The sequence below is a fragment of the Capsicum annuum genome, chromosome 6 (genome assembly GCF_002878395.1).
Source record: "Capsicum annuum cultivar UCD-10X-F1 chromosome 6, UCD10Xv1.1, whole genome shotgun sequence".
Taxonomy (NCBI): Eukaryota; Viridiplantae; Streptophyta; class Magnoliopsida; order Solanales; family Solanaceae; genus Capsicum; species Capsicum annuum.
This window is the reverse complement of record NC_061116.1, coordinates 7,091,649-7,114,989: the sequence shown is the minus strand read 5'-3', so window position 1 is coordinate 7,114,989 and position 23,341 is coordinate 7,091,649.

Sequence of the window (23,341 nt, the reverse complement as noted above, 5' to 3'; positions counted from 1 at the left end):
TACTTTGAGAACAGAAGTTAGATTCTTTTTCTAGGAAAGCTGCTTTGGGCAATATCTTGATTTGCCGGAGGACAACAATGCTCGTTTCCAGATGAAAATGGTATATGAACTTCTCAAGCGTAGGTTTATGTATGAAAGCAAAGATAAGATGGATGAGGTGTGGATAAATTACTGTGGAATGCCTCTTTGTTTTGGTTGAAAGGAGTTTGCCATAGTTACTAAACTAAAATGTTATCCTCCTTCTCCTTCTCAAGTTGTACCTATTCTAGCACCAAAAAAATACCCCTCACACCCAAAAAAGTCAAAGGCAAGTCATGTGATCATGATAACCTGGTGTCCATTGTTGGTCCAAGCTTCAAAAATAAAAATTTGATAAAAGCGTTGAAAGGTAAAGGACTTTTAAAGAAGCACAAGCAGTCATTGTGCTTGGTTTGGTTTGTACATAATATTCTTTGGGCGAGAGACGTTAACAACAATATAAGAGTTGATTTAATAAATCTCTTCGAGGATTTTGAGGTGTTTAACAACTTTTCTTGGGGTTACGAAAGCTTCAAAATAACTGTCAAATTTTTTTTGACTCCTTTAGCGCCAAAGACAGTCAACTTATATGGCTTTCCATGGGCTTTCATGGTAAATGTTTCTTTCTTTTATTATGAAATCATTTATTTTTTTACACAATAATGGTTTTGATTTATTGGCGTTATTTTATAGGCTTAGGCGTTTGAAGCCATTCCTTATTTGAGACAACAAGTGAACTATCAGGAAGAAGTTTCCTGTCCAAGAATCTTGAGATGGTTGTCGATCAAAATTGATAAAAATGCTAAATTTCTTGATCTCTTCAACCCCCCGAAGGATGCAGTAAGTATAATTATAATTAAGTTTTTGTTTTGATTAATATTTTTTTGAATGATCTAATCATCATTCTAATATATGTAATGATTTATGTTAGATTATGCATCTTTTGCTAGTTCCGACTAATCGAGAGTTGAAGATGCCATTTTTTCTTACTTTACCATCTGTGCAAACTTAATCGGACCCTGAGATCATTGATAGAATAAAATAGAATTGTTTGGAGCAACAACCATTACAAAAAAAATAATTTTGGAGGGTAGGCTTGTTGTTGTTAATAGTCTTAGTGGTGATGAGATGTTGGTGTTCGTAATGGTGCTGCTTTTGGTGCTAAAGATGCTCCTATTACAATCATACTGGTTATACAGATTTTACCTCTCCCAACAAATGTTCTGCATGCAAATGTTAAGACTGCAAGGCAAAACATGATGTAGTGATTAATGTTATTAATGCATTAACTACTTCTATAAAGGAACTGATATCTAAGAGGAGTGTCATTCCATCAAAGAGGATTTTATATTCATCCACTCCATTAGATATTAAGGCTAAGATGAGAAGGAAAGTGATTTTCAAGGCATTATCAAGCATCCAAAAAACCAAAATTGCAGCTCCTCTGTCCGTGTTTTGCACTGAGCAGTGTACAATATCCAAAAGAGAGCAGCACGAGCTGAAGAAAGTGAATATATATGTTTGTTCCAACTAAAAAATAGATACATATCTGTTTCAACGGATGACATATCTGCTCAAAATTATCAGACAGATATATACATTTGTTACAAAAGTTGACTAACTTGTTGCACCAGATAAAGTATCTATTGTGATATATGTCTAGTCTATTTTAGCAAATCAAACAACTCTTCATACCACTTTTATTTGTACCAACAAATGACCTATTTGCTACAACAGATGAGTCATATGTTGCAACAAATGCTTCATCCATTGAAAATTATCATACATATCTTTCTCATGTAGAAATTTGTCCCAACAGTTGATTTATTGTTGTAGAAGAAATATAATTTATTTGGGACAATTTAAAATAGGAGAAAGACCTGTTTGATTTGCTAGAACATATGAGTTATCCTTTTCTGTTTTATTGCATCTTCGTGATTAGCATTGATCAATTTTGTCTTTCCAAGTGAATGTAGAAGCTACTGCCGAATAGCATTGACAATATGTTACTCTTTTTATGGATATACGGAGAATAGAAAGCACAAAAATCGTATTGAGTAGATCTTTATAGATTTGAGTCTGTCAAAGTAATAACCTCACCCCTCCTTAAGAATCCTTGGCATCAATACTTAAATTGTTGATGTATTTTTTGAGATCTATACCTATAACAATTTTTTACATTTCATTTATTCGTTGATTTATTTCAGTTAATTTTTGAAGGCTTCGATTTATTATATTTTGTCTATGAATTTTATTTTTTCCTTAGATTTGAACTTATTAATTGAAATAGATACTAGATTCAAATATTGCAATAGATAATGTATCTGTTGCAACAGACGACACATCTATTGGAAAAATATCTAATAGATTTAGACATATGTTGCAACAGCTAGGTAATCTATTGGAATTTATTAACAGGTCTTTTCACTGTTGCAACAGATAGACTTACATAGAAATATCGACATAATAGAATAGATGACCAACCTATTGCAACAGATAAACTATATGTCAGAATAGGTAGAATATTTGTTAAAACGGGTGGAGAATTTATTGCGTTATAAAAATTCAACTTTCATTGGACATACAAAAATTGTCACTACATGTAAAAAAGTGAAAGTGAATTGAAATAAAAAAGGTGGAACCCATCGACAGTGTTCAGTTCAAACACCTAAAATAAAATAGGCATCAAATAGACAGTGTTCATTTTAAACACGTAAAATAAAATAGGCACCAAATGTGTCAGTTTGTCACTTTTTGCTATGTTAGCTGCTTGCGTGTAATTCACGCAGCCAAGGCTCGTTGAACCCTTATTTTTGTAGACTTGGTGTCTGATTTGACCCCCAACGGTCATCTTTTCCCCCCATTTTCTTATATATCCATCTTCTTTCTAAAATTTAATCCTAAATTTCCAAATCTTCTTCTTCATCATCATCTTTTTCTATCTATCCAAATTCTTCAAATTATTTGCATTTGGTCTTTCTTTTCTTTCTTTATTTTTTTGTATTTTTTCTATCTGAGCTTGACAATGTCTAGTGTATCTTCCACAGTTTTTTGTGATAAAGGTTTTAGATATTGTAAGTGTGGTCATAAAGCTCTATTGAAGAGTTCTTGGACTCAACAAAATCCAGATCGTAGGTTTTTTACTTGTAAGATTTCAAAGGTAATATTTTTTTAATTTAATTAGTTGATTAATTATTGATTTGTAATTATTTTCTAATTGTGTTCTTGCTTTTATAGAAATTGGGTGAATGCAATTACTTTAATTGGTATGAAGAACGACACCCTTCACAAGAAAATCATGTAATTTGGGGTTTGTTGAAGAAAGTCAACGCTTCTGAAGAGAAACAAAATCGAGCAAAAAGAAACTACATTGTTGCCGTTATTGCTACTGGTTTGGTGTTGTTGGGCACATGGATATTCAAGCTTAATTGCTGAAATTTACATGGTGGTATATTTTCTACTGGTTTGGTATTGTCGAGCACATGGATATTCAATCATAATTATTGAAAAATATCAAACAGATTTAGACATATGTTGCAAAATTTATGTCATCTGTTGGAAATTATCAAACAGGTCTTCCAATGATTGCAACAGATTAGACTTAGATTAGATTGGATAGAAATAACATCTGCATAATGCAACAGATGACCAACCTATTGCAACAGATAAATTATCTGCCAAAATAGATAGAATATATTTTACAACAGATTGACAATTATTGCATTATAAAAAACTCAACTTTCATAAAAAAAAAAATTATTACCACTACATGTACATATAATTTAAAGTAAAGTGAAGTGTGACTTGAAATAAAAAATTATTATTTCACAGGCTCTTTTATATACATAGGCTCCAAGTGTCCAAATAGTACCCCATAAGCTCAGAACTCTTGCAGGTTTTCCATAGAGTTGTCGCACAGAAAGGTCATCGGCTCGGCCATTTCTATGTTGGTCAGCAAACATTCGATGTGTACAAGAGTATGCGAGCCGGACACGAAACCAGTATCATTTTTTGGAAGGTTCATGCCCTTTTTTTGACCTTCAAAATCCCATAATTTCTTTATCAACACTTTCTTTAGAAAATGATTCATCAGTTTACTCTCCCTCAACAAGATAGGGAATAGCTCCATCAGTGGCTGCATGTGGATAAAAAGAATGACCTCACCAATGGCAGGTTCATTGCAGTCATAAACTTTGATCTTTCCCTCCTCGAGTAGTATCTCAACAGCCCAATAATGTATGTCATTCACACTCATGACTGTAAGAATCCTCTTTGTCGCATTCCAGCTCTAGCCTTGTCGATTTGGCCTCTCCCATCTAACATATTTTATCATTTCTTCTCCATCCCAGTCCAACGTAGAAACTAACAAATCAAATCTTGTGCCACAAGTTGACGCTTGATTATTTAGTTGATCGTACTTATCCTTGAGCTTCTTGCAGAAGTTGAGGTCTATTATCCTATCAGCAACGTCATAAGCTTTTGGGTACGCTAATTGCTTTTTCCTCATGAGGCAGAGAATTTCATCAATATACTGTGATATAAGAAGTCAATTTTTAAATAGGTTAGTAATTGTAAAGATACAATGGATGGTCTATCTATTGCATAAGGTTCTCTGAATCAATAATCTAACGTAACTTAAGTAATAGATGGATAATAAGTTGCAACAGAACCACTATCAATTGCACCAGAATATCCAGCTGTTGCAATCGATTTCACATCTGTTGTGTAGCTTCTTCTTCATGGAGTTGATTAGAAGGTTAAGTTAGGAAAAGTAAAATTGTGTTGTCCTCGAACCGCATATGCATATCTATCATAGTTTGGAAGTCTTGGGGGGGAAGGGAGGCGTGGGGTAATCTAATGTACCTCGCTTGGCATTCTTAGACCGTCGCAGATCCCACTTCTCTTTGGCGCTAAGTTCTGCGCATATGTCCACCTTCTTGAATGGCCCCTGAACTTCAACATCTTTTGGAGAGGAAGGAGTTATAATTTTTTTTATTTCCGATTGGAGAGTACGTCGGTAATTGCTTTTTTTATCCTAACCGCCGATGTAGGAGTATGGCTCCCTCACCTTCTTAGATGGTATGACACACCTTTTTTATTTGAATTTCTCAACAACTTTAGAGATAGCCTCTACTTTTTCAAAGAGTTTATCCTGGCTATCCTTGCACTCTTTGCATTTGCAACGAGAACACGAGGGTGAAGAGGGGTAAGAGGGACCTGTGAAAGAGGTGTTTTCAAACATATTTATTTTTTCTTGAGCATCAACATGCTTATCATCACGAGTTTTAAAAGCATCAGCATGCCTGCCTCCAACACCAACAACTCCACCAGAAGAAGCATTTGAATCTGCCTCAATGAGTTGGTCATAAAGAGCCTTAACATTAGGATGACCTTGCCTAACTGCTCTTCTTATGGTTGTTGCTCCAGGAAATTCCTTCTTTACTTACTCCACTATAGGATCTGCTATAGTATCAACATGACCTAGAGTAATAAAAAAAGTCATCACCAACTCCTGCTCAGTAAGCACGATCCATGGATGCACAACCTATAAAAACAAAATAGATACATTTAAATCATATAATATAATAATTTTCACAGTTGGGTTACATGTTAACACAGTCAACTTCTACAACAGATTAACAATATGTTGCATCAGATTACCCATCTATTGCATAATTTGCAGTAGATGGTTAAATTTGTTTGAGTCAGGTTCAGAGAACCAGAGCAGCACATAGATAATCTAATACAAAATATCAATCATCTGTCATAACAGAATACCAATCTGTTGTATTGGTTGCATATGACGGGTAATTTGTTGGGTTATATGTTATGCAATAAATGATCTGTATATTGCAATAGATTAACAATATGTTATATCAAATTACCCATCTATTGCATAATTTGTAGTAGATGGTTAATCTATTAGGAGTCGGGTTTAGAGAACTAAAGCAACAGATGGGTAATTTGATGCAAGATATCAATCGTCTGTCACAACAGATTATCCATCTGTGGCACCGGTTGGCACATGGTGGGTAATCTATCACAACAAATGTACTATCTGGTACATCAGATATAATATCTGTTGCACCAGATATAACATATGTTCAATATCTTTTATTGAGTAAAATCATTTTACTTGAAGAAGACATACTACATCATCCGGAGGGTTAAAGAGATCAACCTTCTTAATTTTTGGGTTATTTTTTGCAGCCCACCACCTAAATATCCTTGGATGTGAAACCTCATCTGGGTAATCCATTACCTTATTTCAGAGGAGAGGAATAACTTCAAATTCCCAAGCCTAAGAAATGTAAATAGGAAGCAAGCAAAAAAAAAGTCATACTCCAATAACTATATTCAATATAAATTAATGGATGAGTAAAAATAGTGATTAATTTTACCATAAAATCCCAAGGAAATCCGTATAATATGGTCTTCTCTAAGGATAGCTTTGTCAGTAAATATTGGACAGTCAACTAGAAGTTGTCGTATCCCCAGGGATAATTGTTGAATATATCAAAATCCTCAGCACGTGCCAACAAATCATCCTCTATAACACTATTGATGTCTCTTGCCAATATAATCGAATAGGCAAACCAAACTACGCACAATTGCTCCATGTACTACTTTGGTATGGTTTTATCCCTATCTATCAATAAATCCGATGTTTTGTAGCCACGTTGAGAAATGTCCAACAACCCATCTATTTTTCCCTTCCATTTGTTGGTTTTGCTTTTTACCTTGGATCTTTTGTGGGGTGTTCCCTTGGCGATATGTGGTTCTTCTGGATGATCTCATCTTAAGCCCGTCACTATGGCAAACTCTTGCAAGCCAAAAAAAATTGGCATGCCACAGTAGTTAATCCAGATTTCATCCATATTTTTGCTCCCTCCTCCAAACCTTTATCATCCCCCACGTACTTGATCCTGTGCTTGAGAAGACCATATACTATCCTCATTTGAAAACGATCAGGGGGGTCCATAGGCTGCTCCAGAAAGCATCCAAAGTAGCTCCTCTTAAAAAGTTTGTCTATGTTTTCAATCTTCATAATATTCCTAAAATAATTAAAAGTTTTCCCCAACTGACATTTAACTATAAGTTCACCAGTTAGCTTTAGTTTATTTGTAGGGTCATCTATCGGTATCACACCTTAAAACCTGTCAATACTAAAAGTTTTGACAGGATGATGCTACGATGTTGATATTAATTCACGCCCCATTGGTGATCCATTATCATCTTGTTGACGATCGTCCTCTTTCTCTCTCTCTAATTCCTCATCTTTCTCACTTTTATTTTCTTCATCACCATCTACAAACCCTTGTCTACCTCTCTCAATATTGTTTTCATATCTCTCCTTAGCTTTAATTTTCTCTGGCTGAGATTGTTCAGGAAGTTCCTCTGAAAATCTCTATACTATAGCATTTTTTGTTGAGTGATCAGATATTGATCCACTTTCATTTTCTTTTCTTTGGGGAGACATGTTTTACCTACAAACAACAGAAAAAACTTACATCACAATTGATGTATGCATAAATTTTAAAAAATACATTACAAACACCACCAATACCGATACACCAATAGCCACCACCACAAACACCACCAACCAATACCACAAACACCACAAATATGGACACTATCGACAGCCACCACAAATACCACCAACCAATGCCACCACAAACACCACCAACCAATGCCACCAACAGCCACCAACACCACCACCACGACCACCAACACCACAAACACCATCTAACAATACCACGATAGTCAATAGAAAATGGGGACAAAGTATTGTTTTCTCGAGTTTTTCCTATAATTTTACCATCAAAACTCAAAATTATAAACCCATTCTCAAATATAATACAACTAAAAGTTTTCTTTTTCATCATTAACTTAAAGGCCCTTATTTTTTAGAAAAAAAATAATAAATATAGAACTCTTCTCGAACTCTGTTACATGTGAATATAGAGAAAACGACTAATCTAAGCAAGAATAAAGTCAAAAATGACACCTATGTGGTCTAAAATGTGAAGAAAATCAATCTGTTGTGAAGGGTTGAGAAATTTGTTGAGTAGTTATTGTCTATATTATATTGTATTATTGAGAGAGAGAGAAAAGAGCGAGAACTCAAGATTTGAAATAATAAAACATTTTTCTCGCAAATGGATGATTTGTATGGATTGATTTGTATTTTAGAAAAGAATGACAAGTTTTGAAAATGTTAATTTGGTCTGAATTAATCTTAATTATTTTTTAAAATTATAAAAGATATGCATAATTTTTAACCCTCTCATCATACAATTTCCAAAAGACTCAATTGAAGTTGTAGTTGACCCTATGAACTCGCCTTGGTCCTAGATTAATCAATTTAGGTATTAGTTAAACATATGAACTCAACTAAAATTGTATAAAAACAAATGTTCAACTTGTTGCATCAGATTATGCATCTATTGTAAATTATTAATCAGATTAGGTCACTTGTTGCAATAGATTATCCATCTATTGTAAATTATCAAATATATTAAGTCATCTATTACAACAAATTACTCATCTGTTATAAATTATCAAATAGATTAAGTCATCTGTCACAATAGATTACCCATCTATTGTAAATTATCAAATAGGCATTATCATTTGTTGTAGTTGACCCTATGAGAACTCACCCCTAGTCCTAGATTAATCAATTAAGGTATTAGTTGAACATATGAGGTAATAAGAATTGGTACAGCTCAGAGTGATCGATCGACGACTCTGGTCGGGAGGAATGCAATATCGTCTCATTATGCAATTGCCAAAAGACTCAATTAAAGTTGTAGTTGACCCAATGAGAACTCACCCTAGTCCTAGATTAATCAATTAAGGTATTAGTCTAACATATTAACTCAAATAAAATTGTATAAAAATAAATATTCTACCCGTTGTAATAGATTAACCATCTATTATAAATTATCAATCAGATTAAGTCATTTGTTGCAACAGATTACCCATCTATTGTAAATTATCAAACAAATTAAGTTATTTGTTATGATAGATTACCAATATATTGTAAATTATCAAATCGATTAAGTCATATGTTGGAATAGATTATCCATCTATTGTAAATTATCAAATAGGCATTGTCATCTATTGTAGTTGACCCTATGAGAACTCACCCCTAGTCTTTGATTAATCAATTAAGGTATTAGTTGAACATATAAGGTAATAAGAATCAGTTCAGCTCAGAGTGATCGATTGATGACTCTGGTCAAAAGGAATGCAATACCGTCTCATCATGCAATTACCAAAAGACTCAATTGAAGTTGAAGTTGACCCTATGAGAACTCACCCTTGGTCCTAGATAAATCAATTAAGGTATTCGTTGAACACATGAGGTAATAAGAATTGGTTCAGCTCAGAGTAATTGACCGATGACTCTGGTCAGGAGGAATGCAATACCATCTCATCATACAATTTCCAAAAGACTCAATTAAAGTTTAGTTTACCCTATGAGAACTTGTCCTTAGTCCTAGATTAATCAATTAAGGTATTAGTTGAACACATAAGGTAATAAGAATTAGTTTAGCTCAGTGTGATTGATCGACGACTCTGGTCAAGAGGAATGTAAAACTGTCTCCTCATGCAATTGCCAAAAGACTCAATTAAAGTTGTAGTTGACCTTATGAGAACTCACCCCTAATCCTAGATTAATCAATTAAGTTATTAGTCTAACATATGAACTCAATTAAAATTGTATAAAAATAAATGTTCAATCTGTTGCAAAAGATTAACTATCCATTGTAAATTATCAATCAAATTAAGTCATTTGTTACAATAGATTACCTATTTGTTGCAAATTATCAAACAGATTAAGTCATCTGTTGCGACAGATTACTAATTTTTTATAAATTATCAAATCGATTAAGTTAGTTATTGCAACATATTACTCATTTGTTGTAAATTATCAAAAGGCGCTGCCATCTGTTGTAGTTGACCTTATGAGAACCCGCCCTTGTCCTAGATTAATCAATTAAGGTATTAGTTGAATACATGAGGTAATAAGAATTGGTTTAGCTCAGAGTGATCGATCGACGACTCTGGTCAGGAGAAACACAACACCGTATCATCATACAATTGCCAAAAGACTCAATTAAAGTTGTAGTTGACCCTATGAAAACTCTTCTCTGGTCCTAGATTAATCAATTAAGGTATTAGTTAAACATATGGACTCAATTGAAATTATAGAAAATAAATGTTCAATCTGTTGCAACAGATGTCTTTTCTGTTAGATATGATCAAGCACATTAAGTCATCTATTGCAACATATTACTCATCTATTGTAAATTATCAAACAAGCATTGCCATCTGTTGCGATAGATGATCGAGCTTTGGAAACTTTCAAACATAAATTGTCATATGTTGTAAAGTATGACTTAGATGTTTTAAGATCCTTTTTAAAGCAATATAGGTATTTTCTATGTGAGATAAAAAAGGATAAAATACTAAAGAGGTAAAAAATATTATTCCTTCCATCCCAAATTTCCTTATTTGATTTCTCATTTTACTTATCTTTTTCATTAATCAAGAAAAGATTAAAAAATTTCATGTTTTACCCATTGCATTAATTATTTTTTTAAAATTAAAATGTAAACATCATTTAATAGGGGTACTATGGTAAACTAGTCATGTTATTAATTATTTTACTTAATCAATGTGACATCTCAATTTGGGACGGGTCATTTGGGATGGAGAAAGTACTTGGATAACTCAAAAATCTCTTGAGTGAGTTGTCTTATCTGATTTTTTTCAATGTCACCGTCTTCTCATTCCCCTCAAAAGTTATCAATGAATATTTAAAACTTATATCTGGAATACTATTTCCTTCAGCCATAAAGTAAGACTCAACTCATCTATCCCTCTTCTCTTCTTTATTGTCAATTGTCTTTCTTTCCTTTTTTTCCTCTCTTCTCTCTTCTTTCGGATGAGGATCCTTTTGGATCTCAACCAATTAATATCTTTTGTCAACTGAACTAGATGTTTTGATCCCTTTGCTTTTTTGACATTACAGGTATGGTTCACTGTTGATCTTTCACTGTTGATCTTTCCATCTCGTCTTCTTTTTTGTATGTTAATTAAATTAGATATTTATATCTATTGTTATTAATGATTTACCTATTACCAGTTTCCTATTTATTGAGAAAATTAAAGGAAAGGTAGATTTAAGTCTTGAATGAATGAACCATTATTTTTATTAAAATATACAAAAAAAGTCATCTGCTGGGAGAACTTAAAAAGCCTTATTGTCAGTATAGTTTTTTTATGTCTTTTGTTTATTACTTTGGTGGTGCTGTTGTTGGGGTGGTGGTCATGTTAGAACATGTGGTGTTTGTGTTGTTGATGATGTTGGAACATATGGTATTGTTTCTTTATTATTGGTGTTGGTGGTGGTGGTGTTGCAATAGTTTCTCAACTGTTACAACTGATGAATCATCTATTAGAATAGACGGAGAAATTGTTTGAAGAAATCAAACCAGTAGCAAGGCTGGTTTGATGTATTCTAATAGATGACCCATCTGTTGCAACATGTCATCCATCTGTTGTAATAGATGCCTCATCGGTGGGTAATCTGTTGTATCAGATTGGTCAACTATTGATTCACTCAATTTTGTGTTACCCTTTTGTATAGACGGAGCAACTGTTTGAAGAAATCAAACTAGTATCAAGGCTGTTTTGATTTATTCCAACAAATGAACCATCTATTGCAACATGTCATCCATCTGTTGCAACAGATGCCTTATTGATTGAATAGATGGGTAATCTATTGCATCAGATTGGTCATCTATTGATTCACTCAATTTTGTGTTACCCTTTTGGAATGTTCTTTTTGTTATTCTCTTGTTTGACATCAAATGTATTTCTCTTATTTGCAGATAAACAAAACTGAAATAGGATCCACTTTTGCCCGACAAGCATTAAAGGCTAGAGTAAAGATAGGTTCGGAGGAATAAACTGCTTGCAGATGGAACCACGGAGTAATAAACTGCTTGCAGATGGAACCACTTCATATGTGGGAGATATGTATTACTCATCAACCTATTGTGAAAACACACTTCCTGTACAATGATTTTATGAATGTTTGTTATTTACCTATTAGGCATTAATCCTTCAACCAAGATATGGCATTTTACTGTTAAGATTGTTAGGTTTGAACTGGTAAGGCTGAGGGACCAAGTAGATGGTATCAATACCATATTACAATTTAATAACAGTTTATGCTCATGTTTTGGTGTTAAGTTTGGGGAATGGTTCAAGATTTTGGCAGTAGTGTAACTATCCAATAGTGATTGGACCAATTTTAATGGCGCAATAGACTTCTTACAAGGCCTCCGAAGCCGCGCACTGTAGGAAACAACAATGGAACTAATAAAAATTCCCCTGGTCCAAATTTATATGCATGCATTGCTGAAGGAGACTATTATACAGAGACTATCATACAGCTGAAGGTGTTTAGGAGAATACCTATGCGGGGAGGGGGAGGTTGAGAAGGCCATATATCATCTCAGACCTTGTTTAAAAGGAAACACATGGTAGGAAAGAAAGTGTAGCAAAATTGGTTGATGAAATTGACATGAAAAAATGAAAAAATTGGATGAGCTGCGAATATGAAAGTGCATCAAAGAATGAAAATCCATCAGTCATTGAAGAAAAAAAAGAATGGTAAAGAGGACTGGAGTTGGTCACTTTGCTAGAGACTGCAACTAGCGAGTGTGGCCTAAATGAAGACCCACAAAACGCAGGACCAAAACTCTAAGGAAGCAGCTTCGCGAGCACGGAAGGTGGTAAGATTATCGGTCAAAATTAAAACTTGAACCAACTACTCCTGAATTAAAAATACGAGATCAAACCAAGGTGGAAATTTATCAAGTTAAACTTGCATCTTATGCCTCTTTTTTATGGATCTGGTCAGGTCAAAGGCAATGGAAACAACAAGGCATAGGATTTCTACCCAATTTCAAACCTTTTTGTTTCTACTATCATTGACCTGCTCATAGCCACAAACAGAAGGAATGGCATGCAAGTTACACTTCATAAATTGATGCCTTGGCTTTCCTTATTTTTAATTCAGGAGTTGATGGTTCAAGTTTCAATTCTGACCGATAATCTTACCAATTTCCTGTGCTCGCGAAGGTTCTTCCATAGAGTTCTGATCCTGCACTTTATGAGAGTCTTCATTGAGGCCACGCTCTCTTGTTGAGGTCTCTAGTAAAATGTCCAGCTCCAGTCCTGTTGACCATTCTTCTTTTTCTTCAACAACTAACGGATTTTTATATTTGGATACACTTCCACATTTGAAGCTCATTCAGTTTTTTTATTTCTTGTGTCAATTTAATTGGCCAGATTTGCTAGAAGTTCCTTACTTGCTTCCATGTGTTTCCTCTTAAACATGGTTTGAGATGATACATGGCCTTCTCTACCTCCCTCTTCCCGTACAGGTATTCTCCCAAACACCTTCAGTTGTATAATAGTCTCCTCCAGCAACTTATCCATATAAATTTAGACCAAGGGAATTTCTATTGGTTCCATCATTGTTTGCTGCAGTGCAAGGATTCGAACGCCTTTAAAGAAGTCCATTGCTCCATTAAAATTGGTCTAATCACTATTAGATATTTACACTGCCGCCAAAAATATGAACTATTTCCCAAACTTGACACAAAAACATAAGCATAAACTATCATTAAATTGTAACAGGGTATCGACACCACCGACTTAGAACCCTTCAAACTTATCAATTCACACCTATCAAACTAAACTATACAATGCAGGATCTTATTAGAAGAATCAGTGTCTAATATGTAAAAAACTTCATTCACGAAATCATTGCACTTTATGTGTGTCTGTCACGATAGCCTGATCAATAACACATAACTCCCACGCATGAAAATGGATCCATTCATCTGGACGCACCTTATTCTTAATACCCGATCAAGACAAGTCAGACAGTTTTATTTATTAATCAGCATGTAAATCAGTTGATGAATCAAATACTCCATCTACTGCAACTGATGAATCAGCTGTTAGTATAAATCAAAACATCTCCTTCAAAAGATGGTCCTTATGTTGCAACAGATAATCCATATGCTTCAAGAGATATTGCAGCAGATGGTAAATCTGTTGTGATAGACCATCTGTTGCAAATACAAATCATCTGTTGTAATAGATGATAAATCTACTGTGACAGATAGACGATCTATTGAAACAGCTTAATAGTAATGGTTATTATCACGTCTTAAACCATTTTTAAAAGGTAAGGAGTATTAATGTAAAAGAAAAAGTTGCGACTTTTCACAGAAAACAAAATGCCAGCAGTTTGAATGTAATTAATACAATGGAGCTGAATAGTCGTGCTTTTTTTCTGACACATCAAGATTCAAGCCTCTATAAATAGGTCCCTCCTTAATCTTCATTCTACTCCACCTTATTTATTTCGTACATTTTTTCTTTTTGTATGACATCTTCAACCACTTTTCTTCAAAGAGCATATTCCTTTCTCATTGAGGTAAGTTTTTTTCCCGTGTGAATCTAACAGTTGGTAGTATACATTGTATTACATTTTGACTATTTTATTTACTTTTATGTCTTATGTTTTTTTGTCAATTCAAGCATGCTCTAGATATGGTTGATCCTATTTAGGATATTGTCATTCTCCGCGACACAGTGCGGGAACTTCAGAGGTAGGTTAATGACTTGCAGAGGGAGTTGGTCATCAGTAATGACCCAAGACTACCCCTAGTCGTTACACGATGCTTACAGACCTGAGGGACCACAAGCTAACCAATGAGCTAGTACCTGCTGTGAGCACTTAATAATATAATCATGAATGCGGAAGAATAACTGAAATGCCATAAGGTTTTAATAATGAAACAACTACTAAATTATGAATCTGGCATAGTATAGAAATTTGAATAATCTAAATAGCTAAGTGTAGTTTCTGAAAAGCCTCTAAACTGAATACTGTGAGTTGATGGGACATGCCCCCAACTAACTCTACTAACTACTTATATAAAGACATGAAATAATATAATTTATCCTCAGATGATGAGGACTCACCACTACTACGGTACTACTGATGATCTAAGGGACCAAGTGCGATCTAGGAACTGAGCGTCAGGACCTATGATATGATACATCATAGCAAAAAGAAAAGGTATGCGATCTGTAATTTAAATGTACTGGTATGCCAAATGAGGTAGGTTAATATGCATGGTTTCATGAATAGGAATAATAATAACAACCAACTGATTATACATGTAAAACATAGAGTACTGAGTAGAGAACATTAAATTTGTAGGTACTAAAAATATGGAGAAATCTGTAAATACTGAGTATGCATGACAGTCTGTAAATATTAAAGATACATAAAAATTTGTGGACACTGGAGATGCATGACCAAGCATATAACATGGACTGAGTAAAATCTATAAACTAAAATACTGACAAAATACTCATATCTGTATGGTTTGGCCAAACAACTCTAAGACTATATAACTAAACTGAGACTATAACTGAGACTATATTTGCGACTGTGGGAGGTATAATCTAACCAACATTCCCCAATTTGAGATAATCGGAGTCCACCTCGTAACCCCAGTTGGAAGGGTGTTAATACCATGCCATGGGTACTAAGAATGGTTGTGTGGATCCACTAAACTGATATAATGTCCAAAAGACTAAGGGTGTCAAGCCTGAACTGACGGGTGACCCCTGCAAGATAGTCAAGCCTAATCTGACGGGTGACTACTCATATCCTACGCTGGCCACATAGTTCTAGAGTATAGGGACTGCTACTAAAGACTTTACCTATCTGAAGGGGAAGCCATTATTCCTGCACTCGCTTGGTGCTAAATCCTACTCTCAACTGAAAGACACTGAGATACTAGACTGTTCTAAGTTTAATGACTGATATCTAACTATTCTGATAATGCTCATAATATAATCTGAAGACTATTCTGTAATGTACTAAGACTATAATAAATAAACAGTCATGGTTTTCGGGTAGTCAATACCCCCAAAACTCAAAACAACAATATTGAAAAGTCACTAAAGCTTAGGGGATAAAGCATGAAGGTTCTTATTAAATCAATGACTCTTGTAGACATTTTATCAATAGTTTGTGGTTCAAAACCATCATAGGAATGTCCTAAAACATATAGAAATAGCATGAATCCAACATAATAGAGTTAAATCATGATCTTGTTCAATAAATAACAATATTAAAATATGGAGGATTGAATAATAACAATAATTTCATGGTAATGTGATATAAAATATGGTTCATGGAGATTCATGGGTGAAATCACAATTTAAAACATAATAACTTGAAAAGATCACAATTTTATAATTTAAAAGGGTTGCTTGGACTCCATGGATGAAAGTGATCCATGGATGAACATCTAACATAACTTAATTGTTGGATTTCTTGAAGTTCTTGGTGAATTCTTGAGGATTGACCTTGAATTTGAGAGCTAGGGTTCTGGATTGGGAGAGAATGTCTTTTGATTTGGGGGAAATTAATTAAAGAATGATTTTAAAAACGTTTTTAGGGCTTAAATATCACACCTAGGCGGACTAAAATAACGGGGAAAGCATTGTTTTATCCCTGAACAAAATATTAATTTTTCATCAATTTTTCCAAAATGGTCACCTGGATCGACGCGACGATATCGCGTCGTGTCACTGGAAACCAACAACTGGGAATTAGGTTGTCAATACGACTTGCCATTATCGTGGTAAGCCTTTGGATTCCGTTTTGGCCACCTCTGCGACGCGCTAACGTCACAGAGGCCCACTAGAAATTGACAAATGGGAAATTGAGAAATGGAAAATTGGCCTGCTCCATGACGCGCCATGATTGCAGAGTCACACTGGAAATTGACAATTGTCATTTGGGCTGCCTACACAATGCACTAATGGTTAAAATGACGGTGTTTAACGACTGAAACTTTAAATTGCCATAACTTCTTACCCGGTTATCATATTTAGGCGAATTTTATTTAGTTGGAAAGCTAATTCAATTTCCTATGGAATGAAAGGCTCTAAACTAGAAAATAATGAGTGTTTCAAAAAATTTATATACGAATACTTATGTATTAGAACTTAAATTATGTTAGAGAAATATGAGGTATTATAATATCTCCCCCTTGGGATCCTTCATCCTCGAATGAGACTGGTAAAGCTGAGGGAAAACTGATGGACTAAGCTTACACACTGAACATACATATCTGATGCACAGAATGCATGACTGAACTGATTTGTAAATGCACAACTAAGATGAACATGATGTGCAACTGAAACTGAGCATGATAAAGAGAAATCTTAAGAAGATTAGTACCTTATACTGAATCTAGATTCGTGGAGAAAAGATGAGGGTACTTGGTCTGCATATCTGCCTCTACTTCCCAAGTGGCTCCCTCAACGGACTGATTCTGCCAAAGAACATTGACTAGTGAAACTTCGTTGTTCCTTAGTCTACAAACTTGATGATCAAGAATTTCAACTGTAACTTTCTCAAAGGAAAGACTATTCTGAATATCTACACTTTCTAAGGGAAAAACTACAACAGGATCACCAACACACTTTTTCAACAATGAGACATGGAACACTGGATGTACTAAGGGTAAATTTAAAAGCAACTCAAGCTCGTAAGCTACCTTTCCAAAATGACTGAGAATTTGGAAGGGATCGACATATCGGGGTCTGATTTTCCCTTTCTTGTCGAATCTCTTCACTCCTTTTATGGGAGAGATTTTCAAGTACATGAAATAACCAACCTCAAACTCAAAACCCTTTCTTCTCACGTCTGTATACAATTTCTGTCAGCTCTGGGCAGCCCTAAGTCTTTCTCTGATCAATTGAACCTTCTCTAACATATCAAACACCAAGTCAGGCCCTACTAATGTAGCCTCACCTACTTTAAACCAACAAATTAGAGATCTATATCTTCTACCATAGAGAGCCTCAAATGTAGTCGTACGGATACTGGAATAATAGTTGTTATTCTATGCGAATTCAATCAAAGGAAAGTGGTCATCCCAACTACCTTTAAAATCAATTGTGCATGCTCTCAGCATATCTTCTAGAGTCGGAATGGTGTTTTCTTCTTGACCACCTATCTCAGGGTGGAAGGCTGTACTGAGATGGACTTGGGTAGCAAGTCCCTTTTGGAATGCTTTCCAGAAATGAGTGGTAAACTGGGTACCTCTGTCTGAGATGATAGATAAGGGAACACCATGCAACCTAACCAACTCTCTAAGATAGAGTTTAGCATAGTCCTCAGCTGAATAAAAGGTATGGACTGGCAATAAATGAGCTGATTTGGTTATCCTGTCTACGATAACCTAAATAGAATTATGCTGATGACGGGTACGAGGCAAACCTGTCACAAAGTCCATGTTCGCTTCCTCCCATTTCCACATAGGAATATTGAACTCCTGCATGGACCCACTAGGCTTCTAGTGCTTACTCTTAACTTGCTGGCATGTAGAGCACTTAGCTACAAACTTTGCAATATCTCTCTTCATCCCACTCCACCAATAAATATTCCATACATCATGGTACATCTTAGTGGCCCCTGGATGAATAAAGTAACGGACACTATGAGCTTCTGTAATAATTTGTTGCCTCAAATCATCTATACCAGGCACACACAATCTACCCTAACAACGCAAAATACCAGCTTCCCCATGGGAGAAAACCTCCATTTTCTAGTCTCTGACTGATTTTTTTAACTTAATTAAAATGGAATCTTTATCCTATTTTTCCTTCACCTCAGAAACTAAAGATTATTCGGCGCTACTCTACACCGACACACTAACCTCTGTTGAGTCGACTAAGCAGACACTAGTTAGAAAAGCTGATGAATTTCTTGAGATAACTTCTTCTTACCATCCTCAACATGAGCAACACTACCCATAGAAAATCTAATGAGCGCATCAGCCACTACATTGGCCTTGCCCAGATGATACAGAACACTCATGTCATAATCCTTCAATAACTCTAACCACTTTCTCTGACGCAGATTCAAATCATTCTGAGAGAACACATACTGAAGGCTTTTGTGATCTGTGAACACATCTACATGCACCCCATCTAAGTAATGCCTCCAAATTTATAAGGCAAACACTACAACTGCTAAGTCAATATCATGAGTAGGGTAATTCTTCTCATGGGGTTTAAGCTATCTGGAGGCATAGGCTATGACCTTACCTTTCTGTATGAGGACATAAAAAACCTAAACCTACTCTGGATGCATCACAGTACACAACAAAATCATCTAAACACTCTGGTAGAGTCAAGACTGGGGCTAAGCTGAGTGTTGTCTTTAACTCCTGAAAACTCTTCTTGCAGGAATTTGACCACTGAAACTTAACTTTCTTCTGATTCAATCTGGACATGGAGGATGCAATAGAAGAAAACCCTTTAATAAACCGATGGTAATAGCCAGCTAAACCTAAGAAACTCCTGATATCTAATTAAGAGATAGGTCTAGGCCAGTTTCTCACTACCTCAATCTTTTAAGGATCGACTCTAATGCCATCACCAGAAATAATATGGCCAAGAAAAGCTACTGATCTTAGCCAGAATTCACACTTACTGAATTTAGCGAACAACTGGTGAGCTCTAAGAGCCTGGAGTACTATTCTGAGATGGTCTGCATGATTGTTTTCACTATGAGAGTAAACAAGAATGTCATCAATAAAGACTATAAAGAACATGTCCAAGTACTGCTTGAACACTCGATTTATCAATTCCACGAAGGCTGCTGGTGCATTTGTAAAACCAAAGGACATGACTAGAAATTCGAAGTGACCATACCGGGTTCAGAAAGCTATTTTCGGAATATCACATTCCTTGACCCTAAATTGATGATAGCCTGATCTGAGGTCTACCTTGGAAAAGTAGCTAACACCTTGAAGTTGATCAAATAAGTCATCAATTCTAGGAAGTGGATATTTATTCTTGACTGTGAATTTGTTTAACTGATGGTAGTCTATGCACATTTTGAGAGAACCATCTTTCTTATGCACGAATAGAACAAGTGTGCCTCATGGAGAGATATTAGGTCTGATGTATCCCTTATCTAAGAGATCCTTCAACTGTTCTTTCAGTTCTTTAAGTTTATCTAGAGCCATTCTATATGGCGGAATAGTTATAGGCTGAGTATCTGGGAGAAGGTTTATTCTGAAGTCAATTTCCCTTTCGGGAGAAACTCTAGAAAGATCTTCAGGAAATACATCTGAGAATTTATTTACTACTGAAACTGATTCAAGAGTTGATGTTTCTAAGTTAGAGTCTTCGACTTGAATAGGATGGTAAATATACCCCTTCAATATCATCTTTCTGGCTCTAAGGTACAAGATCAACTGACCCCTAAGAGTTGTAGTACTACCCCTCCATTCAAGGACTGGTTCATTTGGGAACGGAAAATGAACTATTTTATTTATACAGTTAACTGAGGCATAGCATAAGTAGATCCAATCCATGCCAAAAATAACGTCAAAATTTATCATCTCTAACTCCACGAGATCAATTGATGTAACTTTCTGAGATATTATGACCGGACAGTTCCTGTATACCTATCTGACAATAATGGAAACACCTACTGGGGTAGACACTAAAAAGGGCTCTTCTAGCATTTAAGAACTGACTCCGAAGTTACGACTATATATGGAGTTACAAAAGAAAGAGAAGCTCCAGGGTCTAGTAAAGTATAAACATATAATTGAAAGACCTACAACGTACCAGTAACTATTTCAGGAGAATTTTCCTAATCTTGGCAGGATTGAAGAACATATAATTTGTTTGGACACTGACCACAGGTAGCATCAGAAGTTTCACCCTACTGAGTTGGAAGACCGGATAGAACTGATAACTGATAAGACTGGCCCTATTGGCGCACATCCCTACCCTTCTGAGAAACTACCCGACACTCCTGAATTCGATGGCCTAGCTTTCCACACCCGAAGAATACATCACTACCCGCTCTACACTCACCCTAATGGTGTCTGCCACACTTCTAATATAAAGGATTGATACGAGCACTGCTAACACTGACTTGGGACTTAGAGCCTGGTGCCCTATCCCTATTGTCATTTTTGAATTTGGGTACTGGAGCACTGGCTAAAGAGGGTGTTGGGGCTAAAGACCTCTGATGAAACTGAGGACGGTTACCACCTTCTAGCTTTGGCTGACTAAAATTAAAACTACCTGTCCTAGCTCTCTTGTTTTTTCTCTCTCTCCTTAATATTTTTCTCCTCTATCTGTTCAGCATGGACCATCATCCTAGACAAGTCTATCTCACTTATATCCATTATGGTCCTACACTTCTTGACCATACTATCAGATACGCCAGACACAAACTTACTCATCTTGGTCCTGTTATTACTCATCTTGGTCCTGTTATTAGCTACCACATGAGGAGCATACTTAGCTAACTGAGTAAACTTGAGGGAATACTCCCTCACACTCATGCTGCCTTGCCTCAAATTAATAAACTCTAACACTTTGGCCTCTCTCAACTCCAATGGGAAGAATCTATCTAAGAAAGTTGAGGCAAACTCTTCCCATTCTATAGGCCTGCATCTACACCCCTATTAACCTTCCACTACTTAAACCAAGTATGGGCTACATCCAGTAATTGATATGTAGCTAACTTGGCACTCTGACTAGACATTACCCCTATAGAATCCTTTACCATTTGAACCATATCTAAGAATTCCTGTGGATTCTTTTCAAACTTGGATACCGTGAAAGAAGGAGGATTTATCTAGGTGAAATCCTGAATTCTGGTTGCAGCAGTATTGGCCACTGGGTTGGACAGAACAGCAGTTGGTCGTTCATTCTGTGCTGCTACGGAGTTTGCTAGAGTAGTGAACACAGCTCTAAATTCTACATGAGAGACATGCTCGTCCAGAGGATCTGCCTGGATGGGCTGAGGGGATGGCTGAGTTTCTGTTCTTCTTGGGAGGCATGTTCTGCTAACGGAAGGAGAAAATGGATTAGACTAAGAGTTTAACTTGAGTTCATGCTCGATTGCACAGCATAAATACTGAAAGAAGGGAAAATTTTTCCTAAACGCCTTGTAGTCTCTTGTCCATAAGTGTGGCGCGCTGAACACCCATACACAATACTCTACTCGACGTGGCTTTCAGACTTCCTAGGATACTTTAAAACCTTAGGCTCTGATACCAAATTTGTAACGACCCGAGACTACCCCTGTCGTTACACGGTGCTTACAGTCCTGAGGGACCACAAGCTAACCCATGAGTTGGTACCTTCTATGAGGACTGAATAATATAATCATAGATGTGGAAGAATAGCTGAAGTGCCATAAAGTTTTAATAATGAAACGACTACTAAATTATGAATGTAGCATAATACTGAAATCTAAATAATCTGAATAGCTAACTGTAGTTTTTGAAAAGCCTTTAAACTGAATACTATGAGTTGATGGGATAGGCCCCCAACTAACTCTACTAACTACTGAGATAAACACATGAAGTAATATAATATGTCCTCGGATGATGAGAACTCACTACTGCTATTGTATAGCTGATGATTTGAGGGACTAAGGGCGATCCGAGAACTGAGCATCAGCACCTATGATATAATACATCATAGCGCAAAATAAAGGTATGCAATCAGTACTTTAAATGAACTAGTTTGCAAAATGAGGTAGGCTGATATACATGGTTTTATGAATAGGAATAATAATAACTAACTGATTATACATAAAAAACATAGAGTACTGAGTAGAGAATATTAAATTTGTAGGTATTGAAAATATGGAGAAATCTATAAATACCGATTATGCATGACAGTCTGTAAATACTGAAGATATGTGAAAATCTATGGACACTGAGGATGTATGACCAAGCATATAACATGGACTGAGTAAAATCTGTAAACTGAAATACTGACAAAATACTAATATATGTATGCCTTGGACAATCAACTCTAAGACTGTATAACTGAACTAAGACTGTAACTGAGACTATATCTGACACTGTGGGAGGTATCTTCTAACCAACATTCCCCAATTTGAGCTAATCGGTGTTAATATCGTACCACGGGGACAAAGAATGGCTGTGTGGATTCACTAAACTGATATAATATCCAAAGGACTAAGAGTGTCAAGCCTGAACTGGTAGGTGACCCCTGCGAGATAGTCAAGCCTAATCTGACAAGTGACTACTCATATCCTACGCTGGCTACGTAGTTCTGGAGTATAGGGACTGCTACTAACGACTCTGCCTATCTGATGGGGAAGCCGTTATTCCTGCACTCGCTTGTT